The following is a 19,073-nucleotide window of genomic DNA, read 5'->3' as shown; positions in this document are numbered from 1 at the left end:
GTTAAACAAAGGACGTATTTCTAGCTTAACAGAAGCACACACAAAACAGCTTATTCTGAAACATAGAAGATTCTTCTCTATACCCAGTCTTTGCCATAAAGACATCCGTTACATGTCCTGTATTTAACATACAGTTTATGTTTTCCTGATAGGGGTTACCTTCTGTCACAACTTCTGTTAGCACAACTGGTTAGTCAGGAACACCACCACAGCTGTCATTAAGCATTGGAAATACACCAGTTTGTTTTCACAGGAATCACACGTTGGCCAAGGAAAGAAAATCTTAAATTAAATCAGCAGTATATAGATCACCCTTCTCTCCATATATTATACTGCTGAGGACTGACACCCAAAAGTCCATTATCCAGTACGGATAACATTCATAAAGCAATGCTTTTTACCTTCAGTTCCTAATGTTATAAAAAAAAAAAAAAAAATCATACTGACAGCTTTATTTTGTTAATGAAGTAACTAGATCTCCACAGATAAGTCATGAAAGGCTGTCCCTTCGGGGCTTCCAATTAAAAAAGTTATATACACAAAGCATAAACAGTATGTTCTCAACTCAGATTTAACTAGAAGCAGCAACACACATTCCAGTCCAGAAGGAAGCCTGCAACGACCTTGAGTTACGTACGTACTTCAGCCAAGCCTCAAACTCCTCTCCAGAATTGAACTCAGGTCATCGTGTCGTAAGCCAAATTATGTGGATTTGAGGAAAATACCATCAAGTCAAGCAAGTCAGCTTAAACACACACACTTCTCCCCTTGTCAGTCAGTGCAGACATATCCCACAAAGGGGTCAGGAACAGGGGGTACCAGTCACACTGTCCAAAGATGACAACTGAGGTTTTTCTTAACACATGCCATAACACAAACCTTCGGAAACCCGAACACCCCCCTTTTCCTTTGGGTGTTGTTAAACTGTCTTGAAGGGGACACAGGTGGGCACTGCTGGTTTGTGGAGTTTAAGCTGATAATGTATCTCATAAATGAAGTGGAAGTCTCTAACTTCATATATTTAAATACACAAGAAGTATATGCATTTTCCTTGGGAATCTGCTAGCAGTGGTAGCTTTTACTCTGATCATTCCAAGTTTTTCAGATGTATTCTCTCAGTTCACTGATAATGCTTCCCCTGTAGTAATTAAGCGATAAAATTACTTGTCCTTTTCTCTCAAGGTCACAAAGGTTTTCTTCCTTTGGAGCTTCCTAGCAGTTCAGGGAAAAGTTGAAATCAGTCATATACTACTTTTTATACAAGTGAGGTCTTTCAACATAATAGCTTCATTTTGTTAGGTTAAAGCATTAAAACCAGTTTCATTAAGAGAACTACCAGTATACCTTACAGAGATTAGGAAAAACACATTTGCAGTTTAAAAAACGTGCTTGCTCTGGAGCTAGTATATTTACTTTGCAATTTGTATAGATCTCAGCTAAAAACATCTGCAGCTGCAAAAATGTTGCAAGAAGATTCCTACATCAGTATGTTACCTAACAAATTCAAATGTAGACTAAGCTGCTGGCTTTTACATCAGACCAGGTTACTGCACCTATTCAGAACCCTATTAGTGGACTGGAAAAGGACAAGCAGGCTGCTCTATTTTGTATCAACTAAAAGAACTGAAGCTGAGTTTTTATGAAATTTAAAGCCAGAAAGAATTTCTGTAACATCTAGTTAGATCATTAATAAACCACAGGCTCTCAAGCCCTACCCAGACATGGCTGCACTGTTCCCAAGGACCATAGTTCAACAAAGCATTTCAGCTCTCAGAAGCCAAAAGCATCAAGTGTCACAGGCAAAAACATCAGCAACCCACAAGGGCTCTGGAAAGGCAAACAGTGTATTTGATAATACAGACCCAGATCCTCGTACACAGCCTATAGCACTATCCTGTACTCAGGGGCAGTAGAGGTTCCTCTCAAGTCTGACTTTGGGGGAAAAAATTCTTTCCCCAATCAAACCTGGTGCTCTGTCTGGACCCAGACACAAACAAGAAACACCAGCCACTCATAACAAAAATGATCCTTTGCATCATCACATCAGGGTACTGTTCCACCTTGTCTCAAATCTTGTCTGCTGCTGCTGTCTGGATTCAGATGAAGGCAATCTAAAGTCCTAACACACATCTGACCAGTTACACACTAAGAAAATAATTTTCCCACCCTGACAGTAACCAGCAGAAAACAGGGAGCAGCTGACACAATCACCATCTTGATGACAAGCTGCTAGAGCAAGTTCTGTGCAAAGCAAGCAATTCTGTTCCCCTCTGCCAAGGGCCTGTGAAAGGTCGAGAAAAGTGCAGTGGTCTACAGCTTCCCCGATTACAAGATGAGAGCAAAACACCACAACCACCTACTCTGAAGTCAAACTAAACTGCATACGTAATTTCCTCTTATGAACTAATGACTAGCAAGTCCATCACCTGCAACAGGATTAATTTGTCTACAGTTGCCATCAGCTGCTTATTGTGTCTTTATCAATGACTGGAAAAGTCCCCCTCTCTGCTATGTAGTATCTCTTGCATGTGCTAGGGTCTATACAAGTTTGGTCTTTTTTTTCTTCTACACTGTGGGTATTGGTCTCCTTATGGTTCATTCTGCAATTCTGTTATTGGATCAATTTTTGAGACCCTACACTGAAATTTTAACAGTAACACCAAGTTGAAATGGAAGTAATAGAACTGGAAACAATATGATCCCAGTGGTTTTACTCAGCCTTACAAAGGCTTTTAAGTATGCTCATCATTTCAGTAAATTCAGTGGAACTGAAGAATGCAAGCATATGTGAAGGATTAAAACCAGACAGCAATAATGCTTAGCTACAACAAAACACCTTCCATCCACAAATTCTATTTTCTTTCACCAGAGAAGCAAACACAGTATTACTTACACATGCAAAACCAAACAGAACCTTCAGAACTAAAACTGTTTCTGTTTACAAACAGAATTTATTGTTATTAACTTTTTCCTTTTTGCCACTATAAGGGAAACAAGGTTATTGGTAGGCAAACACAAAGAACATCCCTTAAAAAAAAATTAAAGCCAGATAAATTAATTTTTGCTTTTAGGAAGAACTTCTTGAATGACCAAATATTAGGTAAGCAACCAGTTCCTTTTCAGTGCTCATCAATTCAGGTCTCACTTCTAATCAGCAGAAATTCATTCCTCAGGCTTGCTCCTGCTTGGTGAACATTCCCCCTCCCATGCTCAGTCTCCTGCTAATGGTCAATTATTCCTATGTTTCAGCTGAACACATTGCATAGGGATCCTTTTAAAAAAAACTGATCTGTCTTTTCTGTGAGACAACCCAACAGAAGCTGATTTAGAAGTGTCTTCTTTATGAAGTACTGATAATTTTTTCAGCAAACAAAACCAAAACAGATTAAAAAAAAAAAAAAAAGTCTCAAGTGGAAATTTCAGGCTGAGGCAAACACCAATGCATGGAAAATGCCACCAAAAAGACTAAAGTCTCTTCAAAATCCTATGCAAAAGAAAGCACTGAGTTATGACAGAAAGCATTAAGCAACTGTAATGAGAGGTACTGCTACTGTGCTGCTTATAATATAGATGGTATTTTAAAATGTTCTAACAATATTTGAGAAAAAGACGTTAGTCATACAGAGTAAGGAGGTTGCAGGATGAATTACTTGAGAATGAAGGGTGATATAACAAGGGTGTTGGTCTAATATTAGAATAGAACAGATTTTAATTAGAAGTTAAGAAAGCATACACAGTGATGAGTCAACTGGACAGAGTACATCAAGCATGGAAGTAGCTGAGGCATCAGAAAATGAGATATTTCATACCAGACTCTATACATTAGGAGGCCACAAAAGGCAGAAGCTATTTCTACAACTTTTGTGAAAGGAAGATGCATACAACATTGGAAAGCTTTTCCAGTTTTTCTAAGATATTAACAATGCTTCCTAAGACCTTGATCTTGCCATGTTGTGAGACGGAGGCTCCAATTCCAAAACGCACTTCAACTCCTTAACTGTGAACATCCACATTGTCCCAGATTACTTCATTGCAACTGTTCCTTTTTTCAGCAGGCAAATGATATATCAAATAAAGGCCAAAGGGTTCAATACCGTTTGGAATTAAGAAGTAATAGATATAATTCACACATCCTTTGTCATTCCAGTGTACAACCTGAATGAAACATACAGTACAGGAGTTCAGAGAGCTATAAGAAAAGGACAGAGGTCAGAAGATTTTTTTAAGACAAACTTCCCAACAGCCCCTCAAGTAAATAGTACATACAACAGTATGCTACATCATTTGAGATTCTACATGGTCTTACAGATCTTGTTTCCTCCTGCTCTTTGAACTGTAAACACAGCAGTCTGCATCAGTATCCATACAGCAGCAAATAATCTGAAACACACGGTCACAGCCCTCACAGAATATGGATGAAGGTATGTACATATTCAAGTGCTTGCAGCGCTACACTAGCAACTCACTATCAGAAAGGCTCCTCTGCATTTTCTTCACGTCATCCTTCTGGTCCTTATGCTATCACAAAGCGTAGAGAATTGAGAATGGCCTCAAAATTACAAGTTCACAACCTTCGGAGTACTGCAAATCCAGCAACATTCCATACAGCAATTCTAGCTGCTTCCTGCCTGACACTGTAGCTCTTACAGCTTTATGGTGCTGCTGAGGCTGTAGAGTGTGGCATTTTTCCCTTTTAGCACTTTCTTATTCAATCTGCTCAGCCACATAAGTATTTGGAGAGAATTAGCAAGGAAAAAAAAAGCATTTTAGTTTTAAAAACAGGTTGGTTTCTCAGTAAAACACAACAGACAAATAGGAGTACTAAAACTTACTTATTTTCACCAGATTCAGATTCATCTTTATATCAATTTTCCTGTTTTAAGATAATATCATGATTGCACTAGTGTTATCTCCTTGAAGTCTCTATTCAGTATCCAGACAAGCTTTGAACTATCCTTTCATAAACCTAGATGAACCCTTTCATCTAGTATTATCTCAATTCATGGTTGCATTAACAATTACTTTTCAAATGAACTCCGGATGTTTGCCGAATGCTTAATCTCATTCAGACTTGAAATAGGAAGTTCTGTATAAAATTCCTAACTCCTCCTTTCACATGAAAATTCACAGGAGCAGGTATTAAAAATTGACATTTAGAGGATGCCTCTGCCTCCTCCCTGCCCCGCACAGGGAAAAGCAACACTTCTCCCACAACTACAGATCTCTGCTGTCCTTCAGAACAATCACTAATGTCCTTCAACCCTTCTGAGAAACTTCCTCATCGGCCTAGAAACAGCCTTTGTGCGGGACAACCTTAGAGAAAACGCATTCATCCATCCATCCCTACTTCCTTCTTGGCTAAAGACAGCTTTAATTCAGCAGCTGAAAACCAGGCATCACTACCACACCTACAGTCTAACACCTGTACTTGTGCATGGTTTCAGTACAAAGCAGGATTATCTGCTCTGACAAAGGTTTAAATGGCCCCTTCACGCTCTTACACAGGAATTCAGTGTACCAGAGTTGCCCACATCTCTTAACACACCTTCTTTCTGTGACCTCCTTACAGACGTCTGCAATTTTATATAATAGGGCATGCTCCTGAATTTTTTGCCATATTCATTTATAATAGCTATTAAAAATGTATCACTAAAACACAAATTTATGCATAGTATCGAGGTCACACCTCTTCAGGAAAGTTCAGACAAAATAGCAAAAGCATTTCAGGGATGTCGGCAATAGAAAACTAGAGATCATTTCAACAGCCATTTCCAGCCTTCTGCCATCACAGGCTGCAATACATAGCTAGTTCAGAATAGTCCACAGAGCATCTACCCAACATGCTGCAGTTCACAAGGTTTTGCAAGCACCCTATAAATAGGTTTAAACCTGCAACAAAAGGCCATGAGTTCCACAGGAAGAGAAGCATAAAGCCGTCAGCAGTCCTCCTGCAATAGCTATGGATTTGTTAGTTAAAACTCTTGTACTTTAAGTGGGCCAAAAATTTCTGCCATTCTGAGCCACATCAAATGTCCCCAAATGTAGTGATCAACTTAACCTCTAGCATGTGGGCAAGACAAACCAACAAGACACCCAAGGGTTTTCATACCAATAGAATCAGTGGCTCATGTATGATCCAGTAAACAACTGGCTTCTCACTGTGACCCATTCCTACTGCTAAAAAAAAAAAAAAAGAGGAAATTTAAGAAATCAGCCTGGAAGACAATTACACATCATGAAAGAAAATTCATCCAACCAGGAGGAACTCTGCTGCACAGCATTAACGTAAACAGATACAGCATATGGGAACATCATCCAGTCACCTTTCAGAGCCTCCTGGAGATATCAAAACATTAAGCATCCAATGACTCATATAATAATGCAATGTAATGGAAAATACTCAGCTAGGCAGATAAAGCTATGAGGATGTGGGAGACTCTCCAAAGAGAGGACACAGGGACTGTAATGGCGTTTTAGCACAGACTAAAATGTTCACAGCACAGACTGAGAATTCCTCAGGCAACAGTTTATACAAAGATGACCTGAGAAACTTCGAACCCAAATAGCTGTTCTCATCCCTAGACCACCAGCCTTCATTGTGCTTGAACTATTTGTGATGGGGAAGGTAAACCAAGCCAAGGAATCGATCTGGCTGAAAAATAGCCTTGGGAAATGGGAGCTTGGCAACAGCAAATATTGCTAAAGGCAGTGCTGTATTAAGTCATTTTAATATTCTCTATGATAGGTTAGAGATAGCACATCATGTGAAACTCAAGTTAAGTTTATCATGCACTTTACCAACAGACCCATCTTTATCAGGACTGTGGACACCATTAAACATTTGGCTTTCATTCATTAAAAAATAGGTATCCTGCTTCTTTTTTGCTTCCATAGTTACACCAAGTTGTCTCAAGATGGGAAATATTCAGTTAATGGGATTACTCACATACTTAATAGCAGGCTTCACTACTTTGAAAGATTGGACAAAAGTAACTTTTTAGCATGACAAAATTCCAAGACTCTCCAGTCTTCCTACCTTGGAAGTCCTGCCTCTGGGTTTGGGTTTTAGATGGGAAAAAGGCTATTCTGCTTTTAGAGGAGAGACTGGAAACATGAAGTACCATACAAAGTTCTGAATAAACTGAAAGAAAAATTAAATGTAAGAAGTTAAATGCTTGTAAAGTTGTGTTCATACTGCTGATATCAAACAGATACATGATCTTGGCTCAGAAAAGAAAATGCAGAGGGAGGTCATGAAGTCCATGCAATCATGAAATAAAGCTGGGGAAGTGGGGTGGGGGCAGGAGTAGATGTTAAAGTACCTATCACACTTTGCATTCATCCTGCAAGATGAGAAAATTCCCTTCTCATTTCTCTCCACTCATGATTCGAGAGTCATGACTGCCTCACCAGCTGTGCTTCTGGCTCATTTTAAATTCAAACTACGATACATATCTCACTTTTTAGACTTTTAATAGCAATGCCTTAAAATGCAGATTGCTGGCTAAATTTAGTTACATGATTAAAAACAAATCTAACTCATCTCTACCCAGCAAACAGAACGGCTGCATTCAAGGTTCAATAGAGGACTTAACTCTTCATCTAAAAAAAAAAAGTCCTAACAAAAAGAAGAAAAAAAAAAAAAAAAAGAAAATCAAAGCACAATTTAGTGATGCCTCTAAAAAAGCAGGATGCATAAAACATTAACCAGCTATGGAAAACTATCTGCAAATGCATCCTAGTATACCGTAGGGTTTTTGTTCTGTACTTCTGCAAATAAATTCTGCACTGTGCTACTACAGCAGTATGAGTCATACACTTTTACTGACATTCTATATTTATAACTCCATGCCCTTCTGCACTGTTATATGCTTTCTTCCATATAGGCCTCCCTAACCTGGAATTTCCTTTTTCCTGCAGTTCAGGATCTCTTCCTCTAACATTGCCCAGAAAACTGAACAGATACTTCTTTCTAAGCACTTATTCTATTCTTTCTGGACACCATTTTGAAAAAGCAACATCCTTGAACTATTATAATACAAGGCATATGCTTTTATTTGTTCACAATTATTTTCTTGTGTGTTATTTCCTACTCTTTGTCTGTAAACGGTCTGCTCAGGCATGTATCCCCTTTGAGGCAAGGCTTGGGTCTTGTTTCATTAGACTTAACACAGTACAGTGCTACAGAAAATTTTATTCAGAGATTACAAATTACAATATATCTATGTTTTCTAGATCATTTTATGAAAAACATTACCTATAGCTCCAATCTTGCAAATATTTGTGAATCTGCCTAATTTGGAGAATGCAAGTGATCCTGATACTCTCAATATCCCATTGCCATCTAAGCCTATTTAAGAAGGAACAGGCATCTGTCTACAAGAGATAAGCAAAGTGAAGGTAATTAAGTTCCCAGTGCTAATATTTACCTTGTCAAAATACTTGAGGGCATGCTGTGGAAAGACAGACACAGAAATATCACAAGAAATGCTCTGGAATGGCAGTCTGAAGAACTAGGCTTTTTTGCTGTTGTCCACAAGATGCATTCCCCAGAAAAAATATTCAGAGATCATTTGCACAGAGATTTCACTACATAACAAGCCTCAGACATGCATGATTCTGAAAAGTCACAATACCTAACAAAGAAATAGGAAGCATTATAAAAACAAGAGCATTAGATGACCAATCCTGGGACTTACTAAGTGGCTTTAACTTTCTCAGCAGCTCCAGAAGCAGCCAAGCTCTACATCCAATGGAGTTCAACCCTAACTATGTGCTGTTTTTAAGAAACGAAGTACAAAGAACAGAACAGTATCGCAAAACCAACGATGGCACCTCCAGAGCCTCCCAGGAGATCACCCCGCTTGTTCAGAGTCAGAACCATTAGAACAGCAACTACAATTGACTAAGATAGAGTGGGCTGTTCACCTCAAATAACGAGCAGCTGTAACTGCAGCATTCTCACTGACACGAGGAACAAAACAGTCTAAAAGAGGATGGGAAGGAAAATTCATGCCCTTTGAAGTCAAGAGACGAATAATTAGCAATAAGGCAAAGTATTCCCTCTGGATTATAATTCCCATTTTTCCCTACCCCAAGAAAGACTGAGTTTAAGGCGGGGGGTGGGGGGGAGAACCCACACAAGATTCCACCTCAAACTATGTATGGGCAAGATTCTTAAACATCAAGGAGACTGCAGGGAGAGAGGGGACAAAGGTGTAAATACTTGCATAATAGGGAAAGTATCTAAATGCCATTTATGCCCCCCCAAAAATTCCATCATCTACAAGAGCATGCTATCCAGCTAGCAGAGTTCCCTTTGACTCCTGCCTTCTTGTTCCATCTCAGACCTCTGACTCATTAGAATTCACATATTAAGAGACTGTGAGATGTTTTCAGCATTTCAGAGCTACAGGACACAGAGCAAGGCAAAAGTTTAGATCTGGAAGTCTAAAAATTCAGAAACATTTTAGAAATGTTACTACCTATGTAAATACAATGCAAGTCGCACCTGTGAAGAAACCTGAAATTCCCTACAAAGAGGGGATTATACTAGTGAGGTTTACTTCTGATGTCTACCAAATGAAGCAATAGCTGTCCACAACCACCTCTGTATAGCTATAGCATCTGTATTTGCTTGCAGTGCCAGCACATCTATGTTTACAGATTACCTATGTATGTACATGAACAGGGTTGCAATGTAAGTATTGATATTCTATGCCGCCTGTTATTAAGAAGGGTTTAGGTTTGAAAGTGAGAGAGGGGAGAAATAAGAAGAGAACTTTTCTCTTTGGGAGTAAAGAGGGAGCAGCAATGAAGATAAGAACAAAAAGCTCCTGTCTCTTCACGGCCTTCCTTTCCCTGACATTAAAAAGGATGTTGATTGAAAGAAGCAGTACCCTCCCATTCATGCTTCACAGAATACAATAAGATAGGACAGCTTGTAAAGATACCATGAGTTTTCTCGTGCTCAACAGCAGGTGGCCACAGGGGGAAGAGTCATTTCTGCTCTGAAGTGAAAAGATTAAAAATCAGACACTCAGAAAACAATTTTATGTGTCAAGTTTGTGTCTACAGAGGATCAGTTCACTGCAAGGACCTGAATCCCAAGGGCATGGGGTGACCCAATTTTGACAAACACTGCTCCAACACAGCTCTGGTGGATTAGAGAAACTTTAAATAACTACCCTAGATTTAGAAATCTCATACATCAGCAGTTTGTTACGTTTCAGCTATTAGCTTCTGCCTGTGTGCATGCCCAAGGTGTTTTGGGTTTGTTTGGTGGGTTTTTTTAATCTCTAGCAAAGTGAGCAAGCAAGAGGAGACAAGCACAAAAGGATTTAACATCCTCCTTTGTATTACGTGACTTGTCAGGATGATTCTTCAAACCAGATGAACTTCTAGTAATCAATGCTGCCAGCCTTATATTGTCCCCGTCGCCTGACCTTCTCTTCTAGCAGTTTTATGCTCCATTTTCTTTTGAATGAACTGCTTCAGCTCTAGTCAGCTGTGTCGCTAGCAGACGCAAGCCAGAAAGGAAACTTTTGTGTACAGGCAAATTCCTACAAAATAACCATCTTCTGTTACAAGGTCCAAAACTCAAGATGAGAAATGCCAAACTGATTTTCAGTTGGCTTGCTATTTTGAGGTGGAAAGGACAAGGAGGAAGACAAACGCTTAAAGGAGTTTCTGTATATATACTTTGGGCAGCTTTGTAAAGGTAAGTTTTTAGAAACTCTAGAAAAATAAATTTCCTATATTCATGATAGATAGATCTTAGCAAAACTGACATAAAGCACTGTCCCTGAATAGATCTTTGTCTTCACAATGTTTGGTACTTTTTTTTTTTTCTTTTTTTTTTTAAATTAAATAACACTGAGTACAAGTGAGAATGCATTACCTAAGGACACGCCACCCTCCTAGGGTTTCTCTTCTGCATGAATCAGATGCTAATACCTTCTTATCATCCAGCTCTTTGTCCCAAAAAAGGTAACTTATAACTACTGTGATTATTTTATTCTTATTACATACTGTGTTCCTCATAATACTGGACAGAGAAGAAAGCAGACCTGAACCAAACAAGCTCTTAAATCCAGCAGAACATCCCCAAAACCTAAATTGCATCCTAAGGGACATAGATAAATGCAATTCCCCTTCATCTGCAGATCTCAGTCTCAGCTGTTTAGGATCCACACAGAATATATATACCTACACTGAGAGACAGTCTTTGCACTGAAGTTCAAATTGGAACTACAAAACCCAGAGTGAATTGCACCTGAGTTTCAACTACCATGCCACAAACTGGGCTTGAAATAGCTCTTTCTATTCCTATACAAAAGGACATAAACAACACAAGCATGCAAAAAAGTTTGCAAACTCCTCTTCAAAATTTTGCTTGAGGTAGGAACGATTTGTTTGCTCTTCAGTGCCATTGAGACTGAGCCTCACTTACCAACAAGAGCTTGCTGCGCAGCCACCAGAGGCCAGCTCTGGGTCATGCCTCTCTGAGTAGGAACATCCAGTGCCTACTGACAGCTGTTCCTGTTCAGCGGACTTCAAGTTTGCTGGTTTGGCCCTCTTTAGCTTTTGGTTGCAAGCTTCTCAAGGTAGCAGGTTAATCTTGCTACATGGTGTTAGTACCCTCACAGTCCATGCATATAATTATTTAAAAAAAAAAAAAAAAAAAAAGAGTATCCAAAATACACTGCCAAAAAGAAAACTGCTTTGGAGATCAACACCAACATAATTCAAAGTTAAACATTCCTACTATATAGTAGGAATTAATCATAACATTTGGATTTCAACAATAGTTATAAGCAAAGGAATATTTTTCATGGGACATATTAAAAAATCACTAATCTTTTATTTAAGGAAATCAAGCCACAGAGCAGCACAGGAAAAAAAAAAGAAAGAAAGAAAACTTATTTTTCTTAAGGAACACAACAATTGTTAAAGGATATCAGTTGCTGACCACATTTGTGTATGTACTAGACTCAAGTGCTAAAACACAGACATCAGTTATGGTATTTTCAGAGCACTCAAAAATCCAGCTAAATCAGCTGAATGCTTACAAATACACAAAAATTAAAACCCCATGTGCTAGAAAATACCCCATTGCACATACTTTGTGTTTAGACAGAGATACAACTTCATGTTAGGATAGCACAGAGTCATTCTTAGCACTCAAACATGGACAATGTAACAAGAACACATGGCCAACCGAAATTTTTCATCACAAACTGGTGTTAGATTGTTTTACAGCTCCTCACAACAGGGATAATTTAAAGAATAAAAGCCACCAGTCTAGCTACCAAATAAAACAAGTGGATGCACTCTCCTGGCAGATGTCATTATACTTCCCAAGTATCAAAGAAGGGGAAAAAGCCCTTCTACAAGACTACAAATCTGGTACTCAACATTCACAGCTGTTGATGTATCTCCTGCATCCTATAGTATCTCACCTCAAATCCACTATTTGAAAAGTACCTCAAGGTAACCATGAAAAGAACAAGTCAGATAGGCTTTGTGGGTCTTTTTTTCCTGTTTGTTTTTTTGCTTCTTAAGAAAAAGTCTCGAAAGGTAGTGTTTTTCAGAAGCACTCAACTGCCACTAAGCTCTTAAAAAAGCACTTATCTATGTTCAAATACTAAAATTCATTAGTAAGCATTAAGCCTGAATAATTAATTACTAAACAGGAAATGTCATTTAAAGGCTATGAAAACAAGCATTTAACAGTCTTAAAATGCTGCTAAGGTTAAATGAGATCTCTAGATCAATGCACATACATGCACAGATCATGTACACACAGGCAGCTTCTTTCCAAAGTTGAGCTTGGTAATGCTTACCTTAGTAAACACTTAGCTTTAAATGAAATTATTTGAAAAGGCAATAGCCATTTCTCTCGCACATGTGTCCAAAGGCCAACAAAACTGAGAGGGCAGAGTAAACATACATTGTGTTTGGCAATTGACTGCCATACAGATTAGTTCAACTATTATGTAATGATTGGTTTCAGCTTCCAGCCTTTTATTCTATGCAAAGCAACTGCAAAGCACTTCTACCTTACTAAGTATTCGAACTGTTTGTCTGAGACCATGCTATATCCACTTTGCATAACTGCAAAATTTGTGAAGTGCAAATTCTCACCATTTGCCTGTTTCACACCAATTCTTTACACTACTAAGGACTTTGAGTTGCCAAAATTTCCATCAATCCCATCATCATTCCACTACATGCAACTATGTCATGTGATGTAGTAACATTCAACACTCAAAATGAGTTTTTTGCCCTCCCTCAGATCTCCCGGCTGGAAGGGTGTGTAGGGAGGAACCCCCCTACCCAATCTTCCAGTCCATGCTTTTTGCTGAATAACAAAGCCTGATAGAGCAGCATCACTGTGGATAGCTGCTGGGACCCACAGTACATGGGAGTCTAGAATTTTAATTAAAAGGTGGGAGGCAGAAAGGAGGTGACTCAAGTTACATAGTCTCTGGCACAGTCTGTCAGAACAGCAACCAAACAACAGTGATCTTGCCAGTTACTTATTCCACAGTTGGATCTTTCTCTAGTAATACCTATGAATGTGGAACTTGGAGGCAGCTTATGACAAAAGTTAACAGAGCAGTGAATTTTCTCTTGCCTCTACCTTTGCTTCTTTTCAGCTTCAAATAGGTGACTTGACAGAAACATTAGTACAATATGAATGAAGTGATTTCAGCATGATTCAGGAGAAATGGTTTAACATAACAAAACAGAAATAGTTTAACAAAAGAGCAAGTGGCTCAGTGCCAACAGTTACAGCTACAAGTACACAGAAGAACTAGAAAGAAAAGGACACTTATGGTCAAATTCTTCCTCTTCAAAGGAAATTTGTACTAGCTTTGTGCTCTGGTTACACAATAGTTGTGAAAGGGGAGGGGTTTCCAAGAAAATTATCACCATTGCAATTGCAACAGTTTAATTTGCTGTAAGGGAAAAAGAATAAGGGAAAGTAAAAACCCAAGAAATAGCTCATAGCCAACAAGCTGCCCTTCTCAGCCCCCCAAAATTACAACTCTTCTTGCAAATCAGCTCTAGTGGTATAGGATACTGAAAACAGAACAAACTCCACATTTACAGGTTTCCTGTATACAAGCACCATAAGAAGGTATCATTTCATAACACAAAAGGAAACTACCACTGCCAAGAGTCCAGGTGAAAGCCTTTCAGCAGAAACAGAACCCAGATATGGCCCATACATCATAATCAAGAAGATATTTTTTGTTTTCCAATAGGAATGGTAGGGAATACAGACAACCAAAGCCACTGTCACAGAAGTAATGACCTTTTTGTGATCAGCTAAGCCTGTCTTCAAATGGCTAGTGATCAGGGTTTCCCTTTTAGCCTTTGCATTCTTTCATAAATTCAAGTTAATCTACAGTTCTCAGCCTGTTCTTGGTATCCTCCACTGCTTTCTACTGTCCATGTGATGTCAGTGAGGTCCCATTAGAACTTTCTTCCCTATAATCTTCCACATACTTCCTAATGTATCTTACCTTGTTTATTACATTTGCTAAATATATGGCTAGCCGTAAACTGCAGCAATCTAACCACAGAAACAAAAGAAAACAAACAAAAAGTGGAGAACAAAAAGAAAGAAAAAAGAGATTAATGAATCCCTCATCTCACAGACTGATGACCTGCACAAAATCTATACCACATCTACAGTTTAAAGGTTCATTTTTTCTGAAAGCTTTTTAAAGATCAAAGTTCCTTCAAGTTAGGACAGGTACTCGCATTACTTAGGTCCACAACAATCACTATTTTCAACAGCAAAAGAGAGGATATGGCACCCAAAAAAACCAGCAGAGAAATTCAATACAATATAGTCCCTCTTCCCACACATGTGGTCTATGTTAGAAAAGCCCCAGAGTACAATGTTGAATGATGACTGACTCATTCTCCAAACTCCTCCCATCATGAAGTACTTACTAAAAGACATCTGGACAGGACTAAGCAAGCATGAAAGGAAGTCATGGCCAGGAAAACCTGGATAAGGCTAGCCTTATGCACTGTATCTTCTCCTTCTAGTGTGGGAGAGGCATTCTATAGGCTGCCACACACATAAGATAAGCAGAAAAGATCTGCAACATTTGTCACAGCTGTTTTCCTCCTGTTTTATAATTCTTGCTAAAAACACTCAGCATTTATCATGAGCTAAATTTAACAAAAATCCATTTAAATCCTACTCTCCATAGACCATCTGAAGCTCCATTTGCCAATATACTCACAGTACAGCTTACAAGGGGCATTTCAAATACTGAGATTAGTTTCTTTGCCCTTAATGCCAATCACTGATATTTTACAATATTCATTCAAATATCAACACTTCAATCAAAATTAGTGACAGTTTAGCATCTTCCTGACACCTCTCTCTTCACATATAAAAGATATAATATGGCATGGCATGCCCAACTATTTACTGACCAACTGAAAGTTACTAAGAACAGGGACAGGCAAAAGAGGGACGGTGACCAAAGAAACAACACTATTACTCAAAAGATGTTGTTAGCAAGCATCTGTGAAAAAATCTTTGCATATGATTAATTCTAAACACTTGATACTAACCTTTCAGAACGTACCTTCAGTTCACATTGAACCTAGCCTCCTCCTCAGCAACCAAACCACAGAAAGAATTTCTTCGAGACTTTTAGTAAAGTCATGTAGAAGTAACTCCCAGCAGGGAGCAGCAGAAATAAGAGTGTAGAATCACAAAGCAATATAGAGAGACAGACGCACTCTCTCTAGCTTTGTAAGTTTAAAAATAAAGCCAAGGAATGATGCCAGCCCATGAAGCCAAAGAAAATGCCAATCCCTTCTAGCTATTTACAGATATCTATAACTCAAATCCATAGTTTTGAAAATAAAATCCACAGTGCTTTACCATTCAGTGAGCTAAAAATTCATTAACTTGGTAACAAAAGCTGATACTGTAAAGCATGAAAAAACAAGAGACTGTATAAGCCAGAGACAGCCCACATGTTTTGTTTATTCAGTTCTTGTTAAGGGAAGAACAAAATATATAAGAAACATATTTGCATTGTAAGACAAAACTAAACAAGAGGGGCTGACACACAGAGTAGGATGTAAAAGAAGGCTCCTGCTGTGCTGGTGAGCCATAGCTGCTGGAGACAAAGTCTGCTGTGCCTCAAGAGAGCACACACAGAAGATCCACTGCTTACTGAGATCTATCTTCTGGCAGAAAATCTTCCCTGAGATTCAGTGGCAATTTGGCAGTTAAAAGAACAATCTTTTATAGTAGCCCTGGCAAGATCCCACCCCCCCTATCCTCCCCAAAGACAATGTGTTGTAGGATTTGGCTGCTTAAGTGTCATTTGCAGAAACCTTCCATAAATAAACTGTCTGTAAATTTCAGTTCCTTGCTGCTTGAGGAAAGAATTCCCATCAAAACCCTGGGAACAGATAACAACATAATAAACTTCTTAAGCTGCTGAGGTGTAATGCTCTTCAGGTCACTAGCTTAGGTTTTCTGGGTTTCCTTGGTTTTTCCTCTCCAGTATACTTACTATACTTGAAAAATTCAAGTTAATTCTTGATTTAGTCTACCAGACTGACCATCTCCCTGATCCCATGAACAAAATAAGGTACAAAACAAGCAAAGCAAGGAGATCTACTCACATGAAAACACACCAAACTTCAACCTCCACAGTACAAAGATAGTACTAACATTTTCTGCAGGCTGATATACCTGCTCAACTTCAGTCTCAACTCCCAAGGCAAAGTAAAGCACAGCATGTTCTATCAGGTCCCTCAATTAAAATGAAGATGCTTAATCTAGGCAGCCCAATAGCACAAGATCACAGAGGAGACAAAGGATCTTGCTGTACCTTGCTGAAGGCAAGAAGGTTAAATGTTGATAAATACTGGGGAAAGGAGGGTGTTGTACCCCCAACTCCAGAACTGCCCATTTCCAAAGTTAATTCTTGCAAGAGTCTTCCCTTCCACTGAAGGTTCCTTCTTGAGGACTGGCTGAATCTTTATACACCAGGCCTCACAAAACTCTCAAAGCTGGGGCTACAGAGACACAGACTGGGCCATCCTTGAATAAGTAGGAAAAGTGATGCCAGGAAGAAAACAGAGCTTCCACAAGGCACTGATGCTTTTCATTCTTGGCTGTTTTTTCCAAGCACCTATAAAAAGACTGATGCCATGGAATTTCCTCAACTCAGGGTAGAGAGGAGAGGGAAATCAAGGTTTGTTCCCATCAGCAAAGAGTAAAGAAGATTCAAAACAATTGTTCCTATAGGCAAAGCAGACGTGATGACCAAATTGCTACAACAGAAATCGATCTCATTGGAGCAGAATTCTGGATTACTGAAGGAAACTGTTCAAGACCATGTGAGGAATCTGGACATCTGCCTTCAAAGCTCTCAAAAGGGCAAGATTAACCTAAAGAGGCATTCCTTCCAGTGAGGACATTCATTCCTCAAACAGGAAGAAAAAGGTATCACAGGGCTGCCGAAACTGTAGTGCTTGAGAACAAATAAAAATGTTTGTGCACAAATTCATTAGCTTTACTGTGTCTTCCTCAAAGCTTTTGCATTAATGGGATGATTCATGACTGGAAAGGAACTTTCTGCCAAATGAAAAGATTCCTTTCATATCAATTACTTAACAAAAGTCAACTCTCCACATTGATGTATTCACAGAAAATAAATAGCAAATTGCCACAAATTTCTAGAACACTTTATAGTTTATACACATGTATTTTGCAAAGCTTAAATACTTACTTACCTATGTGTCTCTATGGAAAAAAGGTAAAATAAATCCAATTCAGAATGTGAACTCAACACACAAAAGATTAATCTACATTAAACACCTTGAACTGTCTTAAACACTAATCCCACACCTGTAAAGTTTTACACGTATCCATACAATGTCAAGTGAATGTTCCTTTTCACTTTATGTATGTGCTCTCCCAGATACCTTTCAATTTTCAGAGTATCCACAAGGTGGAAACTTGCCACAAATTTCACCCCAAATCCTGGAAGAGCTAGTACATACCCTGTCCCCCAGCAGGCCACCAGACAGGAACAGATCTCCTGAGTAACATACCACCCAGTTCCCACTAACCCCTACTTCAGCGGCTTGTACAAACTTCACTTCAACATAACTGTCATGAAAGTTGAAACAGCAATGAGAGATGGATGTGTGATGTAACAAGAAGCCAGCTTTGAAAACAATACAGAATATAAGGCAATTTCCATATGAATCTAGAATCTTAATCTTGTTATTACACACTAAATTTTCCACAGATCCCATATTAACTTCTGCAAAGCTTTAATTCCTGAATTTTGGTCCCCAAGCTTGTACATTTCCTTCCCTCCCCTTTCCATGCTCTATGCTTTATAATCAAACGCAAGACCTTCAAGACAGCCCCTGAAGTTTTAAAATTTGCCAGCCAAAACCAGCTGCATCTAAAGTCTTTTTCTTAATGTAACCAAAAGTTCCACTATCAGTCAGATCGTGAGATGCATACGTTGCAAACCAACCGTATCACCAGTGTAAACTCAGAAAGTGGTGACAACTGAAAACAGATGCAATACATGCACTAAAAACTTATTTCATGATCTACTTCTTCTCTCTCAAGCTTCACAGTTTTCAGGGGACAAAGTTATATTCTGCACATTCTAACTTCAGCAATTTTGGTACTTAACAGACCTTCCCACTTGGGTCCTGTAAGTGCTCCTAAAACACCCCAGATCAAATACAAAAAGTGCTACAAGGGCTTAATGCTGGCAACATTTTCCTATTAGATTCCATTCATGATCTCAGTTCAGGCTTCACCTTGTCTCTCTCTTGTTCACTTTGCCATTTTTCATTTTTGTCTTAATCTGGAGTCTCAGCACTGGAACAACTATCAACAACAGAGGCGAACCTCCCACTTTCTCAAAGTATCCTAGCAGGGCTGCCAAATCTGCTTGGACTCAAGTGAAAAAAATACCAGCCCACTCATCCCAGTATATGTGCAAACCAGGTGACTACAGTGGTTCCAGTGGCACTCCAATTCAGTC

The 19,073-nt window shown here is 38.9% G+C and overlaps 1 protein-coding gene across 1 annotated transcript in view; it reads right to left on the bottom strand.

Moving 5' to 3' along the window:
- Positions 1–19,073, bottom strand: part of SERGEF (secretion regulating guanine nucleotide exchange factor) — a 169,315-nt gene that overhangs the window by 131,008 nt on the left and 19,234 nt on the right.

Source organism: Accipiter gentilis, chromosome 17, assembly GCF_929443795.1.
Source record: "Accipiter gentilis chromosome 17, bAccGen1.1, whole genome shotgun sequence".
NCBI classification, from domain to species: Eukaryota; Metazoa; Chordata; class Aves; order Accipitriformes; family Accipitridae; genus Astur; species Astur gentilis.
The sequence above is the reverse complement of the archived record's forward strand: the minus strand, read 5'-3'. Positions and strand labels throughout refer to the sequence as shown.